This window comes from Onychomys torridus, chromosome 18 (assembly GCF_903995425.1).
Source record: "Onychomys torridus chromosome 18, mOncTor1.1, whole genome shotgun sequence".
In the NCBI taxonomy this organism is placed as follows: domain Eukaryota; kingdom Metazoa; phylum Chordata; class Mammalia; order Rodentia; family Cricetidae; genus Onychomys; species Onychomys torridus.
The window spans coordinates 37,655,769-37,683,510 of record NC_050460.1 but is presented as its reverse complement, the minus strand read 5'-3'; the positions used below and the strand labels follow the sequence as shown (position 1 = coordinate 37,683,510).

The following is a 27,742-nucleotide window of genomic DNA, read 5'->3' as shown; positions in this document are numbered from 1 at the left end:
AGAAGGGGGGGGGAGGATGAACGGGAGGCCGGGGGGGGGGGGGGGACGCGGCCAAGCGGAAACGCCGCACAGAGGAACCTCAGCGAACCAAGAAAAAAGAGAAAGTGGCAACCAAAACAAGGGCAAATTAAATCCTCCTTGGGGATTTCCAATGAACTAACCCAATTCGGACCTTCAATAAATACACGACTCTTAATGAGGGTGCGTGTGTTTGCACCCGCACCCCCAGCTGCAGGGTACCGGCCTGCAGCCTGCCGTCCCCAGCCCGAGCTGCAGCCGAGAACGTAACCCCGCGGCTAGTGTGCTCTGAATATAAAGAACTGGCCTGCCTTCTCCCACCCATGCATAATTCCTCTAACCGAGCTCACTCTAGGTGAACTCAGTTACAGTAGGGGCTCTCCAGCTCAGCAGCAGCCACGCAGCCTCTGCGTGATCTCGAGATTAACTGTAGACGCGAAGCATTTATGTAGGATTGGGTCCAGCTCCTGCTTGCCGGGGTGAAAAGATACCATCGTAGGAACAGATCTAAAAGGCAGCAGTAACCAAAGCCCCAAACAGAACGGATTCTCCCCTCCTTTCCAAAAGGTTCCTTTTTATATTTATGTATGCGTATATGTATATATAAAAGATGGAACACAGATTTCATTGAATAAATCTGAGATCTCCAGGTGCAGACGTTTGAATGGTCGGTGCCAGCACCCCGTGTTTTCCTTTCCTGCCGATTTTGCTTGGATCCGGCTCAAAAACCGAAAGAGTCTCGTGGTTTTGTTTACACTGAATGGGGAGGATAGGAACAGAGCCATGGGGCCGCCTTTCATTAATATACAGTGAGGATTTTGTCTAAATTACTGCTATGAGTCTCACAGTACACGCTTTCAAAAGCCGTCTCAGGTGGCCTGATGAAACGGGATAGCGCCTCTGCAAACAGATCCACTTTCTCTCTTTGCAAGGAGGGTGTGCGCGTTCGGGAAGCCCCCCAAACGCTGTGCTACTCAATAACAGAAACACACTTCTGTTCCCAGGTCTGTCCCCTTCCCCCACTTTCCATATACTTAGTTCTCAAATCGCTCCCCAGCTTCCCCCCCCCACTCCCGCCCCACCCCATCCGCCCCCTCCCTCTGCGGAGTGTGATTGTTTTGTCTGGAAAAAAAAAATCCAAAGTATATAACAAGGGGAGAACAGTTAGTGCTGATTTTCATTTGCATACATTTTCATATATTTTGTTGAAAATAATAGACTAGTGAGAACTGGGCTTAGAGGAGTCAGTGTGAAGGGAAGGCTAAGGATGCGCCGGTTCTGGAGAGTAGAGAATACGCCTTCTCCTCTACCCCTCCAGGCACCTTATTTAAAAAAAACAAAAAAAAAAAAAAAAAAAAAAAAAAAAAAAAAAAACAACAACAACAACCAAAAAAACCAACAACCTTGTATTTAAAAGTCTAACCTTGGGAGTTTGCTGGGTAAGTGGTTTTTTTCCCCCGTTTTCTTTCTTTGCTTTCTCCTTTTCCTTTGCGTCCTTTCTGGTGTGTTTATTTATGTTCTTGTAGGTTTGGAAGCTTTATTTTCATTGCTTGGGAGGAGAGGGGAAGAGAAAGTGTGTCAGAGGGAGTGAGCAAAGGGAATCTGACGTTGCTAAAATAATACATAAAAAGGTGGACTGGTTCCAAAGGCCCTCAGAGCAAGAGCTGTACTCTTTTGGGTAAGAGGGAGAGAGAAAGTGCTATTGATTTTAATTGTTGATTATGGGAGGGGTAAACCCCAGAAAAGAGGTGCCTAGTATGCATGCAGTGTATAAATATTTCTTGTTTGGAATTTCCCCCCAGAGAATCAAGGATGAAGAGGGAGAAGCCTGAGGTCTGTAGCTAGTGGGGGTGACTGAATTCTGAGTCCGCCTGGATTATGACCGGGAAGCAGTAGAGTCCAGTGAGGAGGGGGTCTGGTAACCGGAGGGTAGAGGGCTAGAGAGGAGGGAATAATGAGGGAGAAGAGGCAGGAAGTCAATGGACCCCTGGTTAAGGCTGCTACTGGGGAGCAGGCGGTGAGCTGCAGCTCCTGGCTCAGTAGTAAAAGCCCATCAGAAAGAGGGTGATCAATCAAAACTAACCAGGACATCCTGCTCTCCACTCCCCAAGGACGCTGGAGCTTCAGCATCCAAAGCACCAGATTTCCTATGTTTTCTATTTGTGACCGTCAGACCTAACCCTCCTTATCACTATCCTCGTTTTTTTGTTTTTGGTTTTGTTTTTTTGGAAAATTCAAGGGTGTACTTACTTAAATAAATATGGCAGAAAGAAACAGTTATGCCCAGTGCAGGCCAGTGTGATTGTCTTACTTTAGTGAAATAGTCTTGGTTTGTTCTTTTGAAGGAAGCCTCATCTGAGTGGGTGGGTGGGGGGTGGGGGTGGGGGTCAAATGTCTGGAATTATACTGCACTTTTGGATACAGAACACCTTGCAATTTAGAATTGGTAATTTATTTGGAAACAGTTGATGCTAAATCAATGCAGTGGTTTGTAATGAAGGAGGCAGAGGTGTCAGTTGGGGAGGGGCTGAGAATCACTAGGTTTCCTCCCCTTGTTTACAGCCTGGCATCTGACTGGGGTTAACTCCGTGTGCTCCATTGGACCAGATGCCATATAGAGCTGCTCCCTGAAGATCATTTGTTTCCTTGATGGGGAACATTTCTGAGCAGAGCATATTGGTTGCCATAGAGAAAGAAATAAAAGGAAGAACAGTAGTCACATTAAGCTATATGTTTGTGCACTGGGCTCTAGATAAAAGAGCTTGATTCAGCCAGAGAGGAGAAGAAGCCAAACTGGATATTTCTAGGACCACTAAAACTAGCTTTATTTTGTTTCGGACTTTTACAGTTGAAACATATAAGCTAATTTTATTGGTTGTTGTTAATTTTATATGACACGGTTTACTGAACAAAATAAACTTTGCCCAGCAATACACTATTGACTAGTCAGCAGGGGGCGCACTGACTCGTTGTAGCAGGCACTCAGGAAAATGTAGCCAGTTCAAAAGCAAATCTGCCCTTCCCAACTTGTCAGAAGAACGAACCTCTTTACCTTTCTGTGTATGTTCAAGGGGAGAAGGGAATGGTTGCAAAACACGGGATTTTAAAATACCAGGACTATGATCCCTCCCCACACCAGCCATGCCTGTAAATGGCCCAGGAAGACAGAGCGTGGCAGAAACGATTCCCCATTTCTTTCCAGGAAAGTGTGGCTAGGGCTCTGTGTAAAATGGGCAGAAAAACAAAAACAAAAATAGAAAGAACAAAGACACAGAAGAGTTTAAGAATTGCTGTTACAGTTATATTATAGGCTACGTAAGAAACTATCCTTCAGGCTAGTAATGATGATCATCTTTATGTAATGGACTAGAAAACAAAGTGATTCTGAGGTGTTATATGCAAAACAATGATCATTTCAGCAGGACACAGTCTCATATTTGGGTATAACTCAGGGTCTTGGGGATATAGCAGGTGCCTGGGATCTTTCACTCCATTTGATACCTAGTAGCTATTTTCATTCTTACTGGTTTTAGAAGGATTTCACAGCCTTGACAGGTTCTGTAGAGCAAAGAAAATACAGGCTAGACAGAGGTAGATGGAACTGTGGACTTGAACCTTTGTAGGGCAGTTAAAGGGGAGTTTTAGTGAAACACAAAAGTTTTTTGTGCTACAAGGATTTTCTTTCTTTCTTTCTTTCTTTCTTTCTTTCTTTCTTTCTTTCTTTCTTTCTTTCTCTTTCTTTCTCATGCTGCCAGTGAACACTGTGGCAAAGGGTGAAAAAGTTCTGTAGCAAAGGAGGAAACTTCCTAAACCAGTGAAGGGCAAATCCTGGCTGCTTTTTTGAGGATTTATTCAGTTTGTCTCAAACAATTTTCCCAAGGAGATTTAGAGAGTTACTAAGACAGACAAGGCCTGAGTGACTAGGGATGTGAAGCTGGCTTCACAGCGCAGCTGAAGGCACCTGTGAATGAACGTGTCACAAAGCCTGACCTCTCTGATAGCTCTGCTCCTCCTGGGGAGGGGGCAGGGGGCGGTTGTTGCCACTGGCTCCTTTTCAACTCAGCTCCAAGCTTTGAAACTTATTTTAGTAGGTCAGGGCTGGATTGAAGTGCGACTTCGTCTAGGTTAGAAATACTTTAAGAATCATATAAGCAAGAGAGACACACTTAAATACACTCAAATCATATGATTTTCACCCTGGACCTTTCACATTTGAAGTCAGGAAATGCACTGTCAGGTTTGTGCTAATAAAGCCTAGTGGAGAATTGAGGAAATTGTAATTTGAGCACAAGCACTGCTTGCTTCCTGAGCTCTGCATTTCGGACAAAAGACATCTAGGGAGATCCTCAGAATGGGACAAGTCCCAAAGCTTAGCTTGCTTTGCATGCCCAAGGTTGCTCAAGGCAGTTAGGATGTATTTAGCAGGAAAGGGAACTTTTAAAATTTACTCGTATTGTAAAATACCAGTGAAGCCCTCCCACTTCTTTTTAGAGCCCATCCTTGGGGCTGTGATTGTTTTAGCAGCTACTTTTGTTCCTTTCTTGAAAAAATGTACTTGAAAGAACAGGGAAATGAGGGAACCCTCGTGGTTTCTACAGATTTGGATAACTTGCAGTGAAAGAAAATAAGAATTCTGGGATAAAGCAACAAGTTAATTTGATATGAGCCGCTACTTTACAGGGACCGTGTTAGAGGTCTGTAATGACTTGGGGATGAGGATAATCAAGTGGGTATGAATTAAGATCCAAAGTTGTGGGCAAAATCTACAGACTTAATTATTGGGGATAGTGATTTTTTGTTGTTGTTGTTGCCAAGTGAGAGAACGTGGAACATTACCTGGGTCAATGTGCACAACATGAAATGGATATTTCCTAATTTGCTTCCATTTGACAATGATAAGGCGGTCCAGTAAGGCAGCAGCATGAAAACAGTTCCTCTTAGCATTAAAATACTCAGCTTACCCACAGTCAGTGTGGTGTGATCTACTCAAATGAGGGAGGACTCTCCAACAGTGGCTTTTGGTTAGAAAAGAGACTTCATCTGGTAGACAGTAGATGAGATGTTTCTTGGTATTGCTAAGGTTTTGGGGTATGCATCCTCCCCTCCCCCAAATCTGATAAACAACTGGTTCGTCTGATCTGGAGGGAGGGAGCAAACACTTAGGATTCTTCAGACTGGTTTGAAGGAGTAATTATGAATTCAAAGAAACTATGATAACTCTAACATAAGTAGCAGCACCACACCACACCACACCACCACCCCCTGAAACTACAGGGCATTTCTGATTGTGGGAAATGAAATGAGAAGGCACAGTAACTTAGTTGGTAGTCCTGTATGTGCTTTTGAAGCAACCCATTTCCAACTGTTTGCTCACTCTAGCTGTGTGCATGCACCTGTCAAGTCTGGTAATGCTCTCTTCCAATTGCTGGGGAAGCTGCAACTAATGGATTATTCTTGCCTGCCCTTCGCCACCCTTCCTGGGCTCCCCGACATCACGGACTTTTTCAGATTTCAACTCCTAGGATTAAGGTAACACAAAGCCCAGCTGATTGACTAGAGAAGATGGTAAAAACACGATTCATTAGCAGCAAATGTGGATGTGTCCTAGCTAGAAAAAAAAATATTCCAAGGTAAAGTGTGTGTGTGTGTGTGTGTGTGTGTGTGTGTGTGTGTGTGTGTGTGATATGTCTTATACAGAAACAAAGCCCAGAAATATAAACTAAGCTATACTAGAGGAAGGTCAGGAGTTTGTGTTCTTGCACCGACCCTAAAAGATTTGAGCTGCTCTGTGCCTGAGGTCCTCCACCAGGCATTGCATCTAATGCGTCTGGTTTCACACCATCTTTGGCACTGAACAAGTAGTGCTGGGGTAAAAGGAGATGTGGTGTGGGCTTCTAGAGAACCATTCCTGTACTTTGTGCTCTCTCTCTCTCTCTCTCTCTCTCTCTCTCTCTCTCTCTCTCTCTCATGACATTTGACCTTAGCTACTGTCTGAGGAGCTGGGTGTAGACCAGGCGCGGCATTTCAGGCTGAAGGCTAGGTTGCTCTTTTCACATCTCTGCCAAACAATGCTTCTGTGGCTTCTTCCGTCCTGGGATGCTGCTAGCTTTCTTTCATTTCACACCTCTGCTCCTTCTCTGGGGTCCTACCCAACTCAGTGCCTGTCTAGGACAGCCCTACCTTACCGGTATTTTTTTTTTTTTTTTTCAAGAAAGCATGGTTGTTGCTATTCACTTAAAAAAAATTACAATAGCAAATGTATTCACTGAGAGCTGATGCGTCTAATATCCCACAGTGTGCAAGGATATAATTTCAGCTAATAGACTACTTGATAAAAGTTGAGGTGATAGAATGAAGTGACCTTGCTCACAAGGGCTTCCTGCAGCTCAGGCTTAATTCCAAGTTAAAAGTTGTGTGTCCAGTATTGTTTTTAACACTCCTTCCTCTGCCTAAAATTTCTGCAGGAATCCTAGCTAATAAAGCCCGAGGGGGAGAATTCCCAGCTCAGAGTGGCACTTGAACATTAAACGTTAATTTAATATCAAACCAGGGCACAAAAATCACATGGCATGTGCTGTCAGATAGTGAGGACTGTGTTCCCCTTATTTTTACCCACCCCCCAAGCCCGACCAAGTAAAACTTTGCTTGGAATAAACACCACAAAATACCCTAAATTAAAAAAAAAAACGTACGATTTTATTGGTAGAGTCTTGGCAGCAATTCCCATTCAGGATTAGAAAGCAAGATTAGAACTTTTTTTCCAGAAAGGTTTGCCCCAGAGACTCGATCTCCCATTCTGCCCTACCCCCGCCCCCTGCCATTTATGTGATTTGTGGGAGCCGACAGGGATACTTGCCGAATTCAGCAGGAATCTGTTCGGCCTCAGGGCTAAGTCTGTCTTTCTTAGATCGCATTCTAAGGGCATTTTATTTTATTTAGAGTGCAGTTTGCATAATAAAATCAAAAGGCTCCCCCCCACACACATTTTTGCCAGCAAATAACCAGAAAGGTCTTTCAGAATGTTATTTGAACACAGGGAAGTCTGCAGAAGTCCAGTTATCGTTGCTTTTACCACGGAAAAGAAAAGGGGGGAAAGCCTAACCCTCAAAGCAAGAAGGGTGAAAGGAGTGCGGTGGAGAAAAAAGCCGGGCGAGATGGACGAAACTGGGGCAGGCATAAGACAAGTGGGAGGCTGGTGAGGTTGCAGGACCAGAGAGATAAACGCTGAGTCACCCAACAGGTCTCTGGGCACCCAGGAGAGAAACACGGAAGTCCAGAAAAATCTGGGTGCAAATCGCACCACCCATCTTCGGGGCCTGCTTCCCGCCTGGCCATCCGAGCGCTGCCTTGGAGCTTGGCACCGCCTGCCTGCCTTTGTCACCCGCTCTGAGCGCGGCCACGAGCTCCCGCGGCGGGCTTTGTTCACGCGGAGCTGGGCAGGACCCCTCGCACCGCCGTCTCCCCGCCCGCCCCTGAGCTGGGGACAGTGGGGGTGGGGAACGTGCAGCAGAAAGGGGGGGACCGGAGAAGCTCCTGTGGGCAGGGCGTTTGAGCCCAGTATTTCGTTTCTTTGCTCCTTTCGTAATTGAGCTGTTCTCCCTTGCGGAGGGGGTCTTGGGTGAGCAGGAGGCGAAAGAGCTGCAAAGGGGGCGCCCGTTCTCAGCCCATAGCTGGGCAAAGAACTCTCCGCGCTTCTGTCCACCGATTTGTATGGTATGCATGCATGCATGCATGCAAGCATGCAATGATGGATGGATGCATGGTTGGATGGATGAGGAAAACCACTGAATTGGGTCCCACGTTCTGGGCTTCGGGTCCGGGTTTTGGCAGCTGCAGGGCGTCTCAGGTTGGTGTGGCTGGTTAACCCCTAAGACGTGCTCTCCAGGTGCTTTGGGGCCGCGGGTGGGCGCTGTGGATGTACCTTGGGGTCAAGGAGCTGCACAACCATAGTGCGCCGATCTCTGTTGTGGAGGCCTGTGGCGAGGGACAAAGAAGTAGACACTGGGAGCGAGCAGAGGATAGGCGCGCACTGGCATCCTCGCACCGATTCGCACACCGGGGCTCAGGCCTTTCTCCATGATTACCCCCGCCCCACCTCCCTGGCGCCTCTGTACCTAGGACTCTGGAAAGTTCGCCACCACGGAGCCCCCCCCCCCCCCCCCGTCCCCCTCGACACTGCATTTAGCTAGCCCAGTCACCCTCTTCCCAGCCATCCCCAAAGGTGTGGGCAGATTGCAAGAGTTGCGCCTCTGTTATTGTTTGTCAAACAGGCCCCTTCTCTTGGGAGAAGGTCGAGGGGCGTGAGGCGGATCCTGGGCCAGGATTACATTAATCAAAGCATTATTTCCCCAGAGAAGCCAAGCACAAATGAGAATAAATCCTAATAAAATTGGATCGCAGAAAAACGAAACGCTTTGCGTAATCTGTGCTGCCTGATCAAATTCTCAAATTTATAAGATGGGGGGTGTGTGTGTCTCTAAAAAATTGTTTCTGCACACCCCTGGCCATGGCTTGACTGCTAGGTGTGGGAAAGGCACCCAGACAGGGCGAAGGGGGTTGGGAGTGTGTATTCACTACTTCAAGCTCAGTTGAACTTCTGCAGTGTGGAGCGGACAGGGCCACTTGGGTTTAGAGTATCACAAAATCTGGTCAGTTTTACTGAGAAGCCACTTTTACGGCCGTCAGGTCTGCTAGCTCGGACTTGCAGAAGCCCAGTGTTCATTAAGCCTCAATCGATGTCCTTGTGAGGTCCCGAACGTGTTCCTTTGGGAATGTAGCTCCCTCTTTTCCATGTGATCCAGGTGGCAGGGTGGGCAATACCCAATGTTTTGGGGAGACTATTTACAGGACTCTCTCTCCTCAGCCTAAAGCCCAGCTTGTTTACAAGGCGGCGACTCCTAAGGCAGACTCAAGTCGCTTTCCACAGCTAGCGAAAGAGTGTGTGTGCCATTCGGTGACAGGCAGCGAAGCCATCCATGGGTACAGCTCTCCCGCCGAGATTTCTAGTACTTTCCGGCCATACTAGCTACGAAGCAAGGTTCATACTTCATCTTCCTGTGTCCCCCAAGTGGTAGAAAACTTTTCGGCGCCTTGTGTGGTTCTTCGAGGAGTGGAAAGAAATAGCGCCCCCCCCCAAAAAAAAACCCCAAACAAACCAAAAAACAGAACAAAACAAAACAAAAAAACAACTCACAATGATGATATGGCCCCGCAGAACTACTTGGCCATCAGGCTATCTCCCTTTGCATCCTGCACCCTGGCGTCTTCCGGTAGCGGGGATGATTGCTGACTGCTGGGTCTCACGGCCCAAGATGGTGACTAGAGTGATCGAACCATTCCTACCCTTTCGTAAGGACCTAACCTTGCTGCTCTGGGGATGGCCGCCTGGCCCCGCGGGGCGCCACCGTGAGGGCGCCCTCTGCAGGCGTGCTGGGAGAGGGCCCGCGCTCGTGCCCCGCGGCGGCGTAGGGTCCCTCAGCTGCCCTCCTGCCAGCCGGGTCCCCATGCGCGCGCGCGGACAGCCCCAACCTGGCAATGCGAGTGCCCTCTCCAAGGCGAGTTCCCCGTGACAGCGGGAAAGAGCTACCAAGGTCTGCACCACTCCCTTTCCAGACCCACGCTGTCCCCTCCCGCCGCTACACGCCCTCCACTGAGAAGCCCCTGCTGCCACCTGCCGCCGTGCGTCTTCGATCGCGGCCCACGCGCTCCAGAACCCCCAGTGACTCTCTGTCCCTTTGCGGGGCTGCTTCGGGCGGGGCAGGGCCGCCGCCCCTCCGAGGGGGACGTCGCCCCACGGTCTGGCGAGAGGCGCTGCTAGGAGCAGTGTGCGTGCGCGCGTGTGTGCGTGTGCTAAGGCGTGTGCGTGTGAGTGAGGCGCGCGCGCCGGGCAGCTCCGGGCAGGGCAGGGCAGGGCAGGGCAGGGCAGGGCAGGGCAGGGCAGAGCGTGGAAAGGCAGGACAGGAGGCGCAGCAGGATGCTCTGTGCTCGCTAGTCGGTTTCCGCCAGTGTGGGTACCTACGGCGCAGAGTCTAGAGTCCTCCGTCTGCCCTAGGCTAGTCCTCTATCTACTGTGCGTCCTCTCTTTCGATTAGGTCATCGCTGCAGATCCCCAGAGATCTCCCTTGTGATTCCTCGTGGTTCCGGGGCTGTTAGGGACAGTCGGCCCCACGTGAGCCAAGGTAAAGCTGACAGGGACAATACCAGCTGGAGATGTAACAGACAGTATCAAACAGCTTGCTCTTGCTTTACACTAGGGTTCATGCATCCAGAAGCCACGTTTTAGGAAGTCCTTAGTGTAGCGGTTTTCTCTCTTAGTCCTAAAGATTTTGGATAGAAGTGGTTTTTATTTATTTGTTTTTTGCTTTTGTTTTCGGAGGAATAGGGAGGAGGAAGGACTTGGTCTTCAACCCCTAACTGTGGTCTTCTGTGCCCTTTTTCGACTTCCTGGCTTCTTTCCAGTAATGGGAAATTTTAGGAGGAAGTAAGGACACCTACCTCCTTTCCGTTCTGAAATAATGACTCCCCATTCTTATAGTCTGTGATTTCCATAATTTCATACAAAGCAGGGGCTGTCAATTATCTCTCCATGAGAAAAAAGTGGACCAGTTGAGGGGAAATTGGGACAAAAAAAATTCCTCTCTCTAAAATCATTAACCAGGAACTCCTTCTCTCTCCTTCCTGTGTCCCATCCAGTTTGTTCACTTCTCAAGGGGAGACAGGACAGGAACATTTATAAACACATTAAAGAGTTTCTTCTCTTCTGAGAGGTGAACATACATGTATTTTTGTAACGCGAGATTTCTGAAGATCATAGAAAAAATTTCATGGCTCTTGCTTGCCCCTGGCCCCTGTTGCACGATATTTGCACCCAAGGTTTTCTAATAACTAAGAAATACTTTTGGCATCTTTTCAATAGGAATAAGATTCCCTTTCTTCTGTTCTGAGCTGCTGCTGCTAGCCATAGAAGTTTGGTCTATTGCACATGGGCACGCTCTATGCAAATGTATTCAGTTGGGATGTGTATAGATCTTGTGATGTACATAAACATGTAGGCTTGTGCATATGTATGTTTACATCACGTGTAAATATGGTATACATCAATGTTTTGGATCTACTTAATATTAGATGATTTTACTAGGGGGTAGTACTTGGAGACCTCCTGTCCAGCAGAAAACCTCTGAGTAACTGTGACACATACTAGCCTACCCCAAGAGGCCATCACAGCCAGCATCTTGATACAGTGTCAGTCAATCCTTTTCAGGAGACAATTTAGAGACGACCACATTTTAACAAAGCATGTTGATGGTGGGGTGTTAGTGTTTCAGTGGATGAGCTTTTGTTTGTGAAATCAAAGTTAAGTTTTTCTTTGAATTATTTATCAGGATCTTTGCCCACAGGCTTTCCTAGGAGAAGGTAGATGCAAAGGGGATGGTTCCACTTTTAATTATTTAAAGCAGATGTTAACATAATATTTTAAAACTGGCCTTTTGGAAAACAGGAAATAATCATGTCTGTCAACACCCACCTTTGGGACTGTGAAAAACAAAACCCAAAATACAAGTTAATGGCTTTCATAAAAAAAAAAAAAAAAAAAAAAAAAAAAGTACTCAGTTAACAGTTAACTAAAATACTGCCTGGCACTCCTTTGAAACTCCTCCTCCTCTTAAGTATAGTACAGTTTGGTAATATACTCCACATATTTACACACGATGTAAATATACATATGTACAAGGGTAGATGTTTATGTACAGAACATAACAAAATATATACATACCCCAACTGAATATATTTGCATAGAACATGCCCATGTGCAATAGACCCAAGTTCTATGGTTAACAATGCATGAAATAGCAGCGACTCAAAACAAGAGGAACTGAGTGTCTCGGATACTGAAACAAGTCAAAATTTCTTTTCAAATGTGAATTGGGCTTTTGGTAGCTGATACCTCAGAAAAGAATAGATTCCTAGTACTATTTTAAGCTCAGCCCATTTAAAAGTACTACGTACTTAAATAATGTGTTTTGTGTAAAATAAAAATGGCAGCACATTTTTTTAAAAGGCACATTTAAAATATAAACATCCCATCTTAAGACAGATAATTTTTTCCTTTTGTCTTTTTTCATATATTAAATGCTATTGTCTTAGATCAAAAATTAAAACCTGATATGATGAAAAAAAAGCAAGAGTTTTATTTTATTCTCTCCATTGTAAAGAAACCATTTTTAAGGAAGTTATTATTATAGGCCTCTCTCTGTATTAAAATGTGGTCCGTAGGAGAACACTGTTCAAGAAGTAAATTTGAAGAATGTATTTGCGAGGATCTGGGGTGACATATTACATACTTACTTCTTTTAAGTGGTATTTTGAATCTTCAGATTTTTTGGAAGCTTTTTTTTTGTTGTTGTTGTTAAAGATTACCGTCAAAATGAATATATTGACATTCGTTGGCAGGACTCCAAATGCTCATTTGTGTTAAACAAATGTAAAGAAATATCGGACCTGAATTTTCTCTTTCAAACTCCTGGTTGAAGAAATCAAAATGATAAAGTTTTGAAGTGATCAGGGACTTTTTCACGAATGACTTATTTACACTGATATTATAAAATAACCTTGAGTTTTCATGTTTATATAAAAGTACATTTGCCTTGCAAAATATATATGTTCATGACGACATTGATTCCATAGTGCAATTAATTGCCATTTATTTGGAAGAGCACTTAAAAGGTGCATGCTTCATCAGTGATCTCCAAATATTGTGACAAATATGTGAAATAAAAATTATTTTAGCCCAATAATTTTTTCAACTTTTATTCTTAATATCCTTAGAAGTTCAAAATTAAAATGGTGGCAATAACACATTAAAAATTAAAAAAAAAAGAGTTTTTCCCCAGTTAGAGGTATAAAATGAGTTGCACAAATGTTCTTTCTTTCTTTTTTTTTTTTTAAATTTGAGAAAGTTTTCTATCTGCTGCTGTGGTGTGATCTGAGGACACGGGGCTATGCACTAACTTAAGACTGTGAAATGTTCATTCAAAAATTCATCTGAAGAGTCATTCACCACAAACATGGGAAAATAACCTTTTCTGTCAATTTAATTAATGAAGTGGGTAAAGAACTAGTTAGCAAGCTCAAATTACACATGTAGAGAGATTTGTAAGAATAAAGGCTTTGGCATTCAGGGCCTAAAAGCAGACAACTATAATATAGCAAATAAAAAACCCCCAGAATGTAGGCATCCAAGATTCCATTTCATTAAAAAATTTGGCAGTTAAAGAAAAGAAGGAAAAATGCTTATTAAATCAGGGTAACTATAAAATGTTGACAGATCTCAAGTTTCATATCCAACTAGGCTCATAGAAAACTGCGGGGTGTTGGTGGAATAGAAGTGAGTCTGTCAAGCCATTTTTCATAAAGAATTATTTTTCTCAATGCCCTCAAATTTCAACTCAAATTCATAGACTAATCTGTCTCCCCTCCCCCTTCCCCCTTCCCTATTCTCCTCTTCCAGAGCTCTCTCCTCTGTCCTCCACACCAAGTCTGTAAGCAGTTAGTTGGTCAGAATGTGTGGTAGGGCTCAGCAAAACCTAGGGAGGGATGAGGTCTTCAGCCTCCATCCTCCTCATCAGTGGTACATGTCAGTTATCTTAAGATGCATCTGGGACCTCTCAGAGAGTTTCTTTTCTTCCTCATCCAAGTAACAGCATCTTTTAAAGAGACAATGCCATCTTCAGGCAATGTCTGAAAAAAGGCAAAATAAGCTAGAGAATTGAGTTAATTATTTGTATAATTCAGGTATGTCTGCCTTCCCTTTCTCCTAGCTTGCTATTAAGAAAAAAAATCGTGAAAACTGTACAATCTAAATTTGCTGTCATAGTGAATTTGGAAGATTTGGGCTAGGTTTGTCAGCTATCCAGTGATGATGCCTCCTTCTAGCAACGTCCACAGAGATGGGCATACACCCCTGCACAGAGCTGAGATTATTGTGTCTGTCAAGACATTTACGCCAGACTTGAATAAGAAGGACTGAGGGGCCCAACTTACCAGACTTTACTGTGGACACTGGTTATTCAAATCTGAATTGTTAGGTAACTGTTCACCTTTCTACTTTGACTCATGAGAGTACACATGCACACATCGTAGCACACTTTGATAGTAAAGGACCCAACTGGGAACCCTAAAATTGTTTATGTTAAGCTGTGAATTATTTTTACCATTTTACTTGTAATGCATTCGGGTCTTCGTCGTGTTGGATGATCCAACTTGGAAACATCTGTTGAACCAGCCGTCCAGGCTTTCTGGTGGTGGTGGGAGGACAGTTTTCTTATTGCAATTTGGTGATTTGAAGGTGCAGCCCCCTTACTTTATGTAGAGGACAAAGTTGAGAGCGGAGAAAAGACAAGGTAAATTATTGTGGGTGGCAATGGGGCTGGGGACAGCTTAAGGTGGTAGGTAGAATAGCATGGCATTGAACCACCGTGAGTTTAGCTAAAGAACATTAGTAGACATAATTACAGGTGGTTTAAAAAAATCTTATCTAACTGCAAATATTGTTGAAGGAGAGGGCACCTGGGCTTTTGTTGATAAACTTTTCTTTCCTTCTGAAAAACTCCTGGAGAATGGTGTCCCTTCACCCTGCAGTCCTCCAATTAAACAAACCGAACACTGTTCCGCCACACACGGCGGGAACACTGCAAGGTAAATAAAAATTTGTGCTAGAGGAAAAGAAAGCCCAGCACATTTTATTTTTTGTTACAATCTCTGGAGAGAGGAGGCTGAGTGGACTATGTACTGATAATGCTGTTTATTTATAAACTTGTTTTCATTATACTAACGGGCAGTGCATTAACCTGGAAAAAAAAACAGTGATACTCTTTTGAAATTTTTAATGATTCCTGTTTTCAGTTATACATAAACATAGAGAAACACTTACTAGATTCCATGTGTGCCTGCACAGAAATTCAATGTGTAAAAAGAGATCAGTAAATAAGTGTACGGTGGATCCTGTAACAAGTAGGTGTTTAGACGTCAAGGCAGTCCGTTTACTAGCTCTATTAATCACCCTACGGTTTTTTTCTTCCACTGAGTTTTACAAAATTGTATTCACTATAAAGTTGTTATGGAATCAATGACTGTTCCTCATTCCAGGCCCTTTTTAAGGCAAAACAGAACGACACGCATACTGTCAGGAATGTCTCTCAGCCTAAGTATTTACAAGATTTTCTAAAACAAAACAAAACAAAACAAAATACTATAGTGATATTTACTTTGCTTTCTTTTTCTTCTTGCTGAAGAGGTAGGATAGTTCTCCCCATTTGCCACTGGTCTCTGTGGAGGCTGTGGAGAGGTAGTCATGCCATTTCTTTATCTTCACCTGCAAATTACACGCATTATTTTTTGCAGCTCAAAATAAGCATTCCCAATGAGTTGCATTCAGCAAATGTCTTTCACAACATTAGTACAGAACTGAGGTACAAAAGAATATTAATCTAATACATTCCAAAATTCAAATACTTGTGATTAATAAGCATTATTATCTATAAATAAGGCCCTAATGATACTTTGGCAGTGTTGTAAACACAAGAATCAGAGGCAATTATTGTCATTATTGTTCGGCAAGCACTTCCCATGAATACCAAATGGGTGTTGCTGTCCAGCTACTTGGCAAGTAAGGTCCCTGTAAAGAAGCAGATGTTGGCCAATCAGGACTGGCCACTATCAGCTGCCTTTAGCCTCAGCCTTAAAGAAAGAAAGGAAGAAAGAAAGAAAGAAAAAAAACAAAACCCCAAACTCAGACATTAAAAACGATTGTGTTGTGATTTTTCAAAACCTCCCTTTATTATAAACAGAAAAGATGTATTGAAATAATACTGCCGCCTACTCCTGTGGTTGGGGAGCTGGAGACAGCAGCAGCCATTGTGTTATACGGTAGCAAAAGTCTCATTTGTGAAACTCCCAGGCCTTATGTGATGAGGGTTCTTTGAGTGAAATTAATTGTGAATAGGAACTAAGTTGCACTAACTAAGAAATCCCTCAGAGAAGCATGGCCGGGACCAGAGCTTCGTCTCTTCTCCTTGCCCAGGCCACATAAAGTTCCCACCCCAACCCCATCTACTAAACACTGCCTGCCCACCAGGCTTCTCTAACTTTTAAGTGGGTTGGGAGTAACTGCAGTTTAACTTAAGCCGAATAGAAACCTCTTCACAGGGCCTGGGCTGTATATCTGCTCTACACTCCAGGTCTTAGACCCAGGACCAAGTGTGTACATGGTCTGATTTTTGCTTGTAGTTCAATGACATTGGGTAACAGCCAAACTGATTTTGTGGACGTTGTTAAAAGAATATATGTATTTCCCCATAAAGGATCAGTGCATTAACCATTGGGTAAGGTTTATTTCCTATTTCTAAATACTTATCTGAGCTTTATGCTTTAAAGGGGTTACAGTTCTGAGTAGCAGGCTTTGGGAAAGCATTGGATTGGTTTTTCAGGGCGTTGCCTTCAGGGTAAGTCAGAGAAGGCAAGGACTGACTGCGATGGGCCTGGGAAGGTGATGTTGTGAACAACAACCACTCTACTCACTATCATTGTTGGCTAACAATTTAGCACAAGTGAGTTCTTAGGTAGAGTCCTCGGTAGAAGGAATATCAACCTGATGGATGTGAGAGTGCTCCATTTTGACTCCTTTTCTCAATAGACATCTCGTTAGCAGCACTTTAAATTGGGTAAGATTTTCCCTTTGTGTCCTCTGGGAATAAAAAAAAAAACAAAACAAGCTAAGGTCATTGTTTTCACAATGGACAGAGAGGGAAGCCTAGGATCTGTCAACCTAGGGGATATTCATTTGACTATGTCTAGAATTGTCTTTGTTACCCTCAGTCTGGACTTTGCCAAGGGAGGCAGGTGACTTTGTCAAGGGGGTCAGGTCACTGTGCCCATGAACACATGCTAAAGCCCTGTGACAGAAGGCAAATGTGTGGGTCTTCATCTGGGTCCTGTTCCCTTCCCCGTCCCTTCTCTTGTGTGTCGAATTCTTCTGCATGGGATGGAGAGCACAATATCCTCCAGAATTCAGTATTATGTGCTCAAATTCTTTCAGGGGTGATGAGAAAATGAGAACTCTTCTGAGGAAACTCTTCATTTCTGAGCAGGGTGACTCCAAGAATTTCCATCATCATAAAGCCAACATTGACAGTGGCACTAATAATAATATTATTACAATTTACCAAAATATTACAATGAACTAGGTATTGAAGCTTGAACCTTATCTGGAGTCTCCTACTCAAATTCACTTCAAGGTAGAGTTCGTATTGAAAAATGTATCAGCTGAGTGACACACCGATATGCCACCTGTCAAGGTCATGTTACGGGGACACTAGGTTTTGAAGTTGTATCTTGTCTGCTAAAGGCAATGTCTTTCAATAGCAATGCTTTACTATTTTCCAAATTTGTTTGTATGTGAGGGGGCATGTATGCTTCTGCTTTCTGTCCATCTTGGCATGTTGGAGTTCTCCAGACATTGCCCCCTTCAGGACACTTCTGTGTTAGTTTTCAAAGAGGTTCTGTGACATTTGGTGGGTTCAGCCTCCTTACCCCGTTTTGTAGCAAAACAAAGGTGGCAAACGTTCCTAAGGTCACATGACCCTTGGTAACTACATCTTCCCTGTGCCCCTGCCCTTTGTGATAACAAGAACAGAAGAAGGCTCCCATCTTAACTTGGCACAACCCTGCTGTAGATGCTGCATTTACACAGAAGCATGGCAAGTTAAACTAAGCATCTTGGCAAGTACATGGGTGTATCTACACTCTCTCTTGTACTCCCCGTCTGGACAGAAAAGTATTGGCTTCTGTGTCTCCCAGCAACCTGGGAAAGAAAATCACTTACTGATGGAGAGCAACACCCCTAACCATGACACTGACAATTGGCACAGGAGCTTTGACCCTCTTGTGAGGGACACCAGGCCAGTGATGATGGACATGCTTTTATGATGGACCAGACAGTTTGGATGGTGAGTGCCTACTACTACACATAGGTACGACCCCTGCCCAAGCATACAAGGAGCCATGATAATGCTTGGGAAACAGTGTTTTAGAACTACCTAGAATCGCCCATGGAGGGTGGATTCTAGGTTGGCCTTGCCTTCATTCCATCTCTGGAGGGAATGAAGGCTGCAAGCTGCTGGTTCAGGCACTGACCTGGTGTGCAAAAACCGGTTGGTTCCTGGATAGAGAAAGAAAATATGTGCTTTCATCTGGAGCCAGAAAGGACATATGTTCAGCTGTGGAACTCTGTGAAGCAGGGGTGCTCCACTTGTGGAGACAGGGACAGGAGTCTGTGAAAACTTCAGTTATGACTTCATTTTACATGAGATTTTTCCCTGTTGCCACTGGGCCCAGTGGGGCAAGGTATTATTTGTAAAGGTCAAAATGAAAAGTCGCTTGGCTTTCAGAGAACGACTCTTACCTAGTTGGTTCATTTTTTTAATATTCTGTCTCATTCCAAGGAACAATTTGAGGCAGTATATGGTGATGAGATGAGGTAGGCTGAGAGTCAGTAGTGACCAAGGTGTGTCCGTGAGCGCCTCATTCTCCTTAGAGAAGCTCGAGCTACATGGACTTCCTGGAGAAAAGGATCTTCTCTTTCCTTAATAGAAAGAAAAGAAAAAGTTTTACAGCGAGGTATCATTCTTGGTAACTGTCATTTATAAACAGAAAACAACAACAAACAAACAAACAAGAAAAAACCAGAAACAAAAACAAAAACAAAACAAAACCAACACCTCTTCCCTCCAAAAAACATACCCAAAAGTTTTCAAGGTGGTTGCTGTGGGACTTGAAAACATTTCTTAAGCATCTTTGATACACACACACACATCACACACACACACACACACACACACACACACACACACACACACCACAAAAAAAAATGTTCAGAGGAGAATTTACTGGGCGCCTTTCGTAATCTCAGTGAAAAAGCTCATCATGAGTCAGATAAATTTTATATCAGAGAAAGGCATTACAATATTCTCTGAAAATTGTTAATGCTGACCATTGACATTTTACTCCCCATGCTTACTTCCCATAAGCTACTTTGACAGTCTGAAAAACATAGATGCCAGTCAGTCCAGGAAATCAATACATGATACATGCTTTACTTCTGGTTTTATTTCTGTTCTTGTTCAGCCCAGAGATAGGTGCTGTGGAGATCACAGGGACGTTCCTTATATCAGGGCTCCTATGTGTTCCTGCATCCTCTCCCACAGTGGCTCAGTGCAGAGGTCACTACAGTGTAACACTTTTGGGGTTCAGCCTTCCTCATCTGTTCAATCTGGGTGTGGGGCTGAGCTGATCTTTAAGTCTCTTGTCGAGCAAGATTCTAGAAGTGTTTGGAATTTCCTGTCATCTAGAGAATCCATTAATATAGGCATGACTTCTTGTATGTGGTTAGATTTTTAACTGATAGGGAACTTGTGTGTAAAGAATACAGACCATTCTGCTGTGCAGCATAAATCAATAAGTGGAAATGTAGCCATTGACAACATTTGTATTTCCCCCTATTACAAAGCGGTGCCATCTCTTTGAATACAATACACTTTTATGCCCCATTAAAGCGTGCTTGACATAGCTTTCCACTACTTGCAAATGCTGAGAACTTGAAAAACATAACATTTACAAAAGATACATCTGGTGCATATTTATATGACTTGGAATAAGGAGTCATTTAAATACTGCTGAGCCATCTCCATATTAGGAGAAAAGATATTCCAGGTCCATATGTGAAATCGCTAGTGAAATATGTATAGGTTTCAATTTCTCCTGCACATTTTCTTTCCTTGACACATGTTAAAAATATGGAAATATTGATTAGGGATTAAATCATCTTTTTGAGTTGTTGGAATCGCTTTCCCTTTTAATTTTATAGATCACACCACTAGGATGAGTGTATATTCCAGAGTTGGTAAGTTTTGAAAAAGAAAAACTGCTTTCTCTGGGGCAGGACTTCTTAATTTAGGGGTCATGGATCTGTTAAGCATTAAGAGATAAGGTTTAGGGCCTCTGAGAAACCCCTGAGTTGATATACGCGTGTGTGCATGTGCATGTGCATGTGCATGTACATGTGTGATCTATTCTTTTGCAGAGAATACCTAATTCATGTTAGTAGCTAGAAAGGGGTTCATTTACCTCTAGGAAACCCTAGGAGTTGCCTTTTATAAGGATTAGGCAAGCCCAACCTGCTTTCTGTGGGCCTGCTTTGTATAATAAAAAGGTAGCTTGGAGACCTCAGATGTCTTGTCAGGCTTGAGCATTTTGGAGTTCCGTGTTGGAAGGAAGTGTACCCCTGTCTTCCTGAACCCTTGATCAGCCAACACCATGAACTTTCGTTCTGTGTGTCTGCACTCCTTCTCAGGCTGTTCCTGGGAAGGTTCTGTTTGAAAAATAGGTGATGTTGTTTGGCCGAATAGTATAGTATACGAAAAGTGTAGAGATGTGAGTGGGAGAAAAGACCCCTAGAATTGTACAGCTCTTCTAGAATGCCATGTGGTACAGCATATGAGACAGAGTGCTCCCCTCCAGCTCTCTCTCTCTCTCTCTCTCTCTCTCTCTCTCTCTCTCTCTCTCTCTCCACACACACACACACACACACACACACACACACACACACACACACACACACACACACTTTAATTCATGTCATAGGTTTTGCTTTTAACTGAGAGAAGAGAGAAAAATCAAGGTTAAGGAAAAAAAAGCCGTCTGTGTAAATGGAAGATTTCAAATCTCCTTGTCAATTTCCTATTTGTTGTCAGTTTGAATGATTTCTAAATCAGAAGAACTCAGAGGATCTGTTTTTCCATCAGTTCTGAGCCTAAGGAATTTGGAGATGGAATTCTGAGCCAGGAAATGGTCCTGTTTTGAATTCAGAGGCTCTGAGGCTGTGCACATATGCTAGGCTTTTGATAGATTCCCAAAGATTCCACATGGAATTTCAACTTCAGAGGTCAGACAGAATTCCTCTGAGGGGCACTCTTGGAGAACGACAGAATGACGAAAGTGGCCTGGGAGCTTTGTTATTCCTCGGAGAGAACTTATGCATCTGCAGACTTTGGGGACATGATCAGCTATATGCACCCACTCTTCTCATTCAGAAGATTCTTCCAATGGGCACAGGCAGTCTTAGTTTAGAGGCTGTTTTGCATTTCCACATACTTGTTCTAGAAGGCGCTGGAAGTTACATTAGTTATTATGTTGTCATGCAGACCCAAATTTCAGAGTTAGACGGACCCCACTGTGCAGCAGTTCTTGAGAGGTATTCATTTGGAAGATCCCTTAGATTGTTTTAGAGCCCTCGTGATATGTCTTATCTATGTTTTAGCTGAGTGTGTGGACTAGCCTTCCATGCATGCCACACCCCAAATTCCAACCTCAGAGGCCTTGAACCTTAACCTTCCATTTCTTTTCTCTTACCCTAAACCTCTGTTTCATGTTCTGGGTTAAGACTTTGGTGAAGATGGTTTTCCAGGGAAGATAATGTTTGAAAGGTTCTTACAGAGCCCTGTATCTGCCTGAAGTGGCAAACTTTGTATGAAGTCTGGCTTATATCAAGGGCATTATGATACATAATAACAATCCTTAGAGATCAGAGAACCTTGGGACTAGTAGCTTATTTATTTATTACTAACTCACATTTCTAATATCTGACAACTTTTCATGACAATTAAAACACACACACACACACACACACACACACACAGAGAGAGAGAGAGAGAGAGAGAGAGAGAGAGAGAGAGAGAGAGAGAGAGAGAGCGAGCATGATTTCAAGATTGAAATAGAGGCTAAGCATGTAGGTCAATGATATTGCCCTTAACTGGTCTATGTGAGGTTCAGGGTTCTAGCCCTAACACCTCCATTCCCCTAAAGTTTTAAGCTGAATTTCATCAACAATGGAAACAGAACAGAGATAATATATACCCCTAGTTTCAGAGGCTGTGATTTTCTTGCCCCTGAAGCATAGTCAAAACCAGAAACACACTCTTGCCTGGATTTTCCCTTAAGTACTTCACTGACTGGCACCTCGCATCATTTTCTCTGGTAGAGGGATACACTGACTCTAAGTCCACAGCCAGGTGAGGAGGCAGCAGTTTCAAGTGGACAATTCTATTGTCTTGTCACCTAAGGCCTGGAACTTATTATGGAAACCAAGTTGGCTTGACACTCACAGAGATCTCTATCTTCCTTTGCCTCCAGAATGCTGGGATCAAAGTCATGAGCTACTACAACCTGAAAAAAAAATCTGTTTTCATTATTTTCTGTTTGTACATATGCCTATGTGTATGTGTGTTTATGTGCCTGTCTGTGTGAGTGCCACACGCATGTAGATGCTAGTGGAGACCAGAAGAGGGCATTGAGGTCCCTGGAACTAGAGTTACAAGTAGCTGTTAGCAACAGGTGCTGGGTGCTGGGAGCTGAATGCTGGTCCTCTGGAAGAGAAGCAAGTGCTTTTAACTGCTGAGCCATCTCTTCAGCAGGTAGCCAGTCATTGTTCGAAAGAGTGAAGATTATACTGCCCACTTAAATGCTGTTTTTTCTCCACTGGTGGAGATCTGAAATGACCACCTACAGTATAAAGCTCTGATTCCTTTTGTGTCTCTGGTGCTTGCCAGGGCATAGCTCCATTCCTGACCTGCCTGCAGACCCCATGTGGTTTGAAGATTTTTGCCCAGTTTTCTACGTAGGAATATTTATATTGAAAACCCTAGGCATCTGTCTGTTGTTGGTAAAGCCATCAAAGAAGGCAGAGTAGTATGCATTCGTGCTAGCTGCTGCAGGTTTCTGCTGGGCCCTGTGGATGCCAGAATGCCTCTTTGAATACATGCGTATGTATAGATATATCATTTCAGTATCATGAGGGCTTTGGGAGAAGTACTGTAAGTGAAGAAGCTCCTTAGAAAAAAGTTGTTGTGTAAGTCTAAAGTAGGCATCATTTGCAGTAACTTAGTACTGCTCTGCAGTCAGAGATCCTGGAACATAGGACAACATGGAAGATGATGGAGAGAGAAATAGGCAAAGATGGATGATGCACTCATCAGATGCCTTGGGAAAAGCTTCCTGGCCCTTCAGCTGCATTTCCTACTGAGCATTACTATCGTTTTGATTTTGAAATACCGTCCAGTCATCATGGTCATGTTGCTCCAGTTGGATATTACTATTCTTCTTTTTTAGAACTTGGGTGAGGAGCCCCAGCTCAGGGAGGTTATATATTTTCATAGGAGAAAGCAGATCCTTCAGTTCGGTCATTTAGCCTGGAAAACATCCAGGAGTATTTTCTTATGTCTCAGGGAAAATGGGTATTTCATTAATTATTTATGTGAATTCCTGAGCGGTTTTGCAAAGTAAATGGGGAACGGTTTATCCACAGATGTATTTTTACCACCCTGTTCTTCTTTAGTGAAAATCCGAAGACTAGAATTCTAGATTCTTCTGTAAGCGATATTTAGAAAATATGTCCACAGCATGACAACGATAACCCAGGATAGTTTCAGTTATCAGTATTTTTACTCTGAGGCTAGAAGAGATTGTCTTTGTTACAATAAAGACATTTCCTTTTAAAAAAAAATTAGTTGTTCTCACAATATTATTCAAGGTGCTATATTGGTGAAATTATTAAGGCCACTCCAGGTAGTGAAAAGGGAGGTTTATTTTGTGGGGTAGCTTACAAATGAAGGGATAGGTTGCAGGGTCTGGGAAAGGTATGGCGCAGTCCTGTGGTGTTCTCTGGAGAACTCTGCTCAGTCTACCTCCAGTGTCCAGGGTCCTGGAACCAAGAGGGGCCTCTCCTTTTGATCCTGGGTCTTCAGCCTCCTCCCTCAGCCCCGCCTTGTGGGCGTGACCATTACCAAAGCCTCAGTGGGGGTTGGAACTTCCAGGCCAAGGCTGGAATGGCTACCCACTACAGTGCTAAATTTTCTATTTTTGGTTTGTTGGTGATGAGGGTGGTAAACGTGACTAGGAAGTGGTTTTTTTTGTTTTTTTTTTTTTTTTTTTCCCAGAGATTCAATTCACTACAAGAAAAGGTGTGGACTGTGAAATTATCCCTCCAACTTTAGGATTTATGGGTTGGTGAGTAGAGGAGCCAATGTTTGTATTGCAGATACAAGTCTGAAGAATAACCATGTTGTCAATAATTCCTACAAGGAAGTAGCACAAATTGATTAATACAGAGAAAGGTGCATTGTGTATCATATGCCCATTTGGGCTGCAGAGAGTGATACATTCAACTAAAAATTCCAGTGGGGGGTGGGGACAGGACGGGACTAGTCAACTCAGGGAAACAGATTCAAGAGGGCTAAATTTTGCAACACACAAATTGCAGAGTTCAAGCAACTATGTCAAAATCAAAGAGTAGCGTGAAGAAATATGGGCACAGCCCCCATGCCTTTCACGAAGTCATAGAACAGATTGGGAGCATCTTTTGTAAGGATTTGAGATGAATACAAGCTTTATGGGTAGAGGAAGAAATGGAAAGACTTTAATCAAAATCTAGCGGTTCACAAAAAAAAAATCCCCCCTTTTTATTTATTTATTTATTTATTTAGAAATCTACATGTGTTTTGAATAATAAAAGGCTCTCCTTTCTCTGAATTTTGCTGGGCATTGAAAATAGCTAATCTATTTATCTGCACCCCTACCTGGCTCAAATGAGGCAGCCTTTAGCGATTCGTCTCTCGCCTCCGACGCCCATTTCAGTGTATTTTCTAAGCAGTCAGTACTTATTTACTTGGTGCAGAATTATTTCTGACTGGTAAGGGCCTCTCTGTTACCCCCTCCCCTTCTTGTGTTGGTTTGAATGCAAGTTCCCCAGAGTCTGGGCATTTGAATATTTGATCTCCAGTGGTGGATGTTTGGGGAGGCTTAAGATGTGTATCCTTGCTGGAGGAGATGTGTCGCTTTGGGGTTCACAGGACGTGTGCCATTTCAAGTTGGCTCTCTCTGTTTCCTGTTTGTGGTTGGCGATATAAACTCTCATTTGTTCCTGCTGCCTTGGCTGGTGCCTGCTACTGTGCTTCCCTGCTGTGATGGTGGCTGATCTATCCATCCCCCTGTACCACAAGCTCCAAATCAACCCTTCCTTTATTAGTTACTTCTGGTCATGCTTTTTCAGCATAGTAGTAGAAACATAATTGATACACTGATCCAATTCTCTCCTCTTAAAAACAATCTGCACTTGACTTCTTTGTACTCCTCTGTTTCCTTTCTTCTCGGTGATTTTGCCGGAATTCCTTCTCTGCCTCAGCACCCCATTTCCCTCTCCATATTCCTTAAGCATCTTCTTTTGACTATATTGTACCCGTGACTTTCTTGTCTCTCTTCTCTCTTTGTTTGTATGGATGTCATCCATTCTGGTCTTTCATAGTGGTTTATTTTAAAAGTTCTAAGCTATGGATAAATTCAAACTAACATATAGTGATGGAAAGCTACCTTTCATGCAGTTTCTATTAATTGATCAATTGGGTGCAGTTCAAAACATCTTTCTTGTAGTTGCCTAGATGGGCCTCTCTTCCCTATGACCATAGACCATCTTCTTCCTCCCTCGCTTCTTCAAATCCTACTTTATTTGGTAGACTTTAAGCTCCTGCTGTGGGACTCTAGGTTGAGATTCCTGCATTTCTGATCATGACAGAGGGTTTAGGACCTTCTTCTTAGCAATTGTGTCGATGGCTGTGGAGGTTTGTGTGTAAAGTAGACATCAACAAGTGTTGAAAACGTGGTTCCAAGTTGGTGGCATTCCTGAGAGGTCATAGAATCATGAGAGCTCTGATCTCATTGTGCTGAATTTCCTATTAGTGGGTGAGGCCTGGTGGGAGGGAATAGGTTGTAGGGAGGATGTCTTAGGGTTTCTACTGCTGTGAAGAGACACCATGCCATCGCTACTTTTATAAAAGGAAACAGTTAGGTGGCTTACAGTTCAGAGGTTCAATCGGTTATCATCATGGTGGGACATGGCAGCATGCAGGCAGATACAATTCTGGGAGGTAGCTGAGAGTTCTACATCTTGTGCATGCAACAGGAAGTGATCTGTTTCACTGGGTGTGGCTTGAGCATATATGAGACCTTGAAGCCCACCTCCACAGTGACACACCTACTCCAACAAGACCACACCTACTCCAACCAAGCCACACCTCCTAATAGTGCCACTCCCTTTGGAGGGCCACTGTCTTTCAAACCACCACACAGGGGTACTTGAGGGATATAGCTTGTCTTTGGCACCTTCCCTTCTTTTTCGTCCTCCTCTTTCTCTTCTCCCAGCCCCTTTCCCAGCCCCCTGCATTCTAGCTACTCTTAACCAAACACCTTTGCATTTTGTTCTATCCTTCCATTGTGATGTTGCTGGCTTGACACAGGCTGAAGCAATGGGGCCCACTGACTGTGGCCTGAAACCTCTGAAATTGTTTACTCCCTTATTTATCTTGGATATTCTGTCATAATGACAAAAGCTAACAGAATAACATATCCACAGTCATTAAAAAAAAACCCCAAAGCTTGTAGTTGGACTTTATTTGGATGAACAGCTCCCAAATAATGACATGGAGTCTTATTAAGTATGAAAGCTTGGCCTTAGTTTAGGCTTGTTCCCAACTAGCTTTTAAATCTTAAATTAACTGTTTATATTAATCTACATCTATTACTTGGCTCCTTACCTCTCTTCCATATAGTAAGTCTGACTTCCTCTGTGTCTAACTCACAAATTCCCCACATCAGATTCTAACCCAGAGTTTCTATCTCTGCCTGGAAGTCCCGCCTATTCTCTTCTGCCTAGCTATTGGCCATTCAGCTCTTTATTAAACCAGTCAGAAGGTGCCTTGGCAGAGACATGTCTTCACAGTGTATAAAAAGATTATCCCACAACAAAACTTGCCTGGCAGCAGGATGATACAGATAGGAGTTGCTGCTGTATGGATGTTATGTCTATAATTCAGGCTCTACAATCACCATTGAATATACACCCTGGGTAAACCACTGAACTCTCCGCTTCACACTGCATTCTCAGGCATAACAGAATCCAACTCAAACGGTTTTGTCAGGATTTTGTACTGGGCATACATCTAGTAAGTGTGTATTTCTTCTGTTCTTGCTTATGTAGAGACTGTACAAGCTAAACACACTAGAGGCTGGGAATGAAAGAAATAATACCACTTGTAGTGTGTCAAAGCACACACGTCATTTTTTTTTGTTTTTTGTTTTTGTCAATGTCCCTGAACAATGTACAAGACCCAATGCCTCTTTGTAAGAAGCCAGGACATCTAATTTGGCTATAGCAACCATGCGATTTATTTGGGAAGGAAAGTGATGACCATTAAGAAGCCACTTGGATCTGATGAAGGCAATGGCCACTGAGAGGTCAGCTCTATTGTGGAAAATTGGAGACATTCAGCCTTTTAGAAAAGAGGAGGCTTATGCTTATTTCTCAAGTTCAGAAGGAAAAAAAAAAAAAAAGAAAAGAAACAACAAAAAAACCAAAAAAAAAAAAAAAAACCCAAAACCAAAAAAACCCCCCAAAACAACCATTTCCTTTCTTCCCTCCCTGTTGTTTTTGGCAAGACTCAGCAAGTCTTTAACTCACAAATAACATTGGGCTAGGTCTTCAAAAAGCCTCTGTGCTTTGCAGGCATTAGGGTTTTCACTCAGTTGGGGTGGAGCTTTGTGGGGTCGGAGGGCAGGCACAGATGGG

General features: G+C 43.5%; 2 long non-coding RNA genes across 5 annotated transcripts in view; one reads left to right on the top strand and one right to left on the bottom strand.

Moving 5' to 3' along the window:
- The first annotated feature begins 1,387 nt into the window (after positions 1 to 1,387).
- Positions 1,388 to 27,742, top strand: part of LOC118569276 — a 45,966-nt gene continuing 19,611 nt past the window's right edge. Inside the window, exon 1 of one of the 4 annotated variants that reach the window (XR_004943054.1) lies at positions 1,388 to 1,457. This is a non-coding gene — a long non-coding RNA (uncharacterized LOC118569276). Of the gene's footprint in view, positions 1,458 to 5,393; positions 5,548 to 7,374; positions 7,865 to 9,433; positions 9,609 to 27,742 lie in introns of those variants that run through there. The other 3 variants (XR_004943057.1, XR_004943055.1, XR_004943056.1) reach the window with 3 other exon arrangements.
- LOC118569278 lies at positions 6,693 to 9,885 on the bottom strand. Its single transcript, XR_004943058.1, has 2 exons — positions 9,212 to 9,885; positions 6,693 to 7,992 (listed from the first exon to the last, which is right to left on the bottom strand). It is a non-coding gene; the product is annotated as an uncharacterized LOC118569278 (long non-coding RNA).